Source organism: Ictalurus furcatus, chromosome 5 (assembly GCF_023375685.1).
Source record: "Ictalurus furcatus strain D&B chromosome 5, Billie_1.0, whole genome shotgun sequence".
In the NCBI taxonomy this organism is placed as follows: Eukaryota; Metazoa; Chordata; class Actinopteri; order Siluriformes; family Ictaluridae; genus Ictalurus; species Ictalurus furcatus.
In genome coordinates, this window is record NC_071259.1 from 6,954,466 (window position 1) to 6,956,863 (window position 2,398).

General features: G+C 39.1%; 1 protein-coding gene across 3 annotated transcripts in view; it reads left to right on the forward strand.

Annotated features, from left to right (window-relative positions):
* Positions 1 to 392: 392 nt before the first annotated feature.
* The window catches only part of rer1 (retention in endoplasmic reticulum sorting receptor 1), a 24,714-nt gene continuing 22,708 nt past the window's right edge, over positions 393 to 2,398 (forward strand). For 2 of the 3 annotated variants that reach the window (XM_053624514.1, XM_053624515.1), the window contains exon 1: positions 394 to 525. The gene's annotated coding sequence lies outside the window, so the exon portion shown is untranslated. Of the gene's footprint in view, positions 526 to 2,398 lie in introns of all 3 variants that reach the window. The other variant, XM_053624516.1, reaches the window with a different exon arrangement.

Consider the following 2,398-nt stretch of genomic DNA (forward strand, 5'->3'; position numbering starts at 1 on the left):
TTACTGTCTGTGTGGAGTTTCTGTACATGTTCCCCCTGTTACTGTCTAGGTTTTCTCTGGGTTCTCTGGTTTCCTCCCACCTACTGGAAACCCACGGACACAAGGAGAAGATGTGAAACTTAACATCAGGCTCGGGTAGTAACGGAATACATGTAACCGCGTTATCAGGATACAAAAAAAAACAGGTAAGTTACAGTTACTTCAAAAAACAAAGTAATGATATCACAGACACCTGTGTGGGATTTTGGTGGGAAGCCTAAAAACCCCAAATGGGTTTTTGTGTGTGTGTACCCAAGCCTACAGTGCTCACAATCCGCTCCACAGGAAAACGTAGTAATAGGTAATAGTAATAGAACAAGACAGGTTGGTTGACTAGAAAGGATCCGGAGTGCTCTGTGATCCATTAGTTCAGTCTGGAATGAGCTTTGCCTTGGCGGAAGTACTGACGTGTTCACAGCGGAGTAGCGCGAGCGGCGGACAGGCAGCAGCTGAGAGTGATACAGCGGCAGCACCCGGTCAGAAAAGGTACTCGATTTATTCTGATTTTATTCCATATTCTGGTAAATAATGTAGTGTTTCTCGTGCCATTTTGCCTCCCAATATAATCCGGATTATTCCTGATTTAAACGTAGAGTGTCCTGGACTATGCTAGGTTTTTTAACCAGCTCTCATAGTGATTTTCCCCGGAAGTGAGTTGTCCAGTTTTATTGCCGTGTCTGGTTATTGTAGTCCTTTTCTAAACACACTCAGACGTATATGATCAAATTATTAAATGTGATCGATATCATTAAGATTAGACAGTGTAATATTGTGTCTGGTGCTGAGTAACATCAAATTTAGTTTAGTAGCAAATGTTTGTTGCAGTATTTAAAAAAAAAAGTAATTTTCCAACAAACTACAAATCCCAGTTTGCGGTTGTGGACGCAAAAAAAAAAAAGGAAAAAAGAGACATCGTTTAGTTGGCTAATGCTATTTAACGAACAAGCACATGTGGATTTATTTTATTCAGCTAACTGGTTAATTTGATGTTTTTAAATTCACATATTATATTCTTACAAATAAGGACGACATGACAGTCTGTGCTGTAGTGGAGTTATGGCAGTAGCTCACTAGCTAATGCTAACACTGAAGAACCTCTTACGCAGCCGGGTTTCTCTCGAATGTCCTCGGCCCGGTTGATCAGCTTTAAGAAATATACCATACAGCATTTCTAAAACAAACATCCAAAGCAGACTTCCGACTCGACTTACTCAGTATTAACGAGTGACTATTTAAATAGTTCCCATTAACGCGAACACTACGTGTTAGCTAGCAGGACTAGCAGGTTACACTTGATAGTGAGCTAGCTTGCAGAGCTATCTAGCTGCGTCGGCATAACGCGTTATTGATTTCTGAAGGTCGTGATTTAGACCATCAGATTCTTTATCACTGTAATGGTGACTGACTGAACTGTTGCTAAAGCAGAAACAACATTGTTCCACCGGCTTTCCATTTGCACGGTGAACATTATTTTTGCTTTCATTTTACAGTCCACACAGAACAGGCAGCTGTGATAGTCCTGGTTAAAGCAAGGCCTGGTTCAGTTAGAGCTGGGCGGAATGTCAGAATTGTTATACCAGGATACTCGAAGACATTAACACGACAGACTTTTGCTGATAAATTCCCACCAAAACAGTGAAGCCATTATAAAAACCACTAGGTTTATCCAACATTTGAAAGAAATACAAGTGATATGGAAGTAGTGTTGTTACAGTGCCATGGATCTTCACAGTGTTACCTCACCACTTTTTCCAGAATGCTGATTAAAATGCATTTCTATCTATTTCTTCAGTTTCTTACTCTTTACTCTCATCCCTATTTCTGTCCAACTGCGATTCCCCAAAATGTAGACCAGATTTTGCAACCCTTCTCTCTCAGGACTCTCCCCAAATCATACGAAAGCATCTTCTGTTTCTCTGTGCAGGGAACGCAACAGTACTTAAAACCCTTTGGCTGCTGTTGTATACACGTTACATTGCTACCTGTTATACATTGCTATGCTGTTCCTAGCATGTTCATGATTGTATCATACACAATAGTTATCAAATACACTGAAGAACATGGCATTGGTGATCAGAACTAAAAAAAACCCCAACAACAATGTTCTGTTTTTGTCTAAGCAGCGCCTCACTAGTTAGATTCTTTGGTTTTCTTTTTGGTTCCTTTTGGTTTGTGTGTGTGTATGTCTGTGTGTATATATATATATATATATATATAATATAATATACACTCAGCAAAAAAAGAAATGTCCCCTCACATTCAACTGCTTTTATTTCCTGCAAATTTCTTAACATGTGCACATATTTGTATTAACATAAAAAAAAAAATTAAACGACTGAGACATAAACTGAACAAGTTT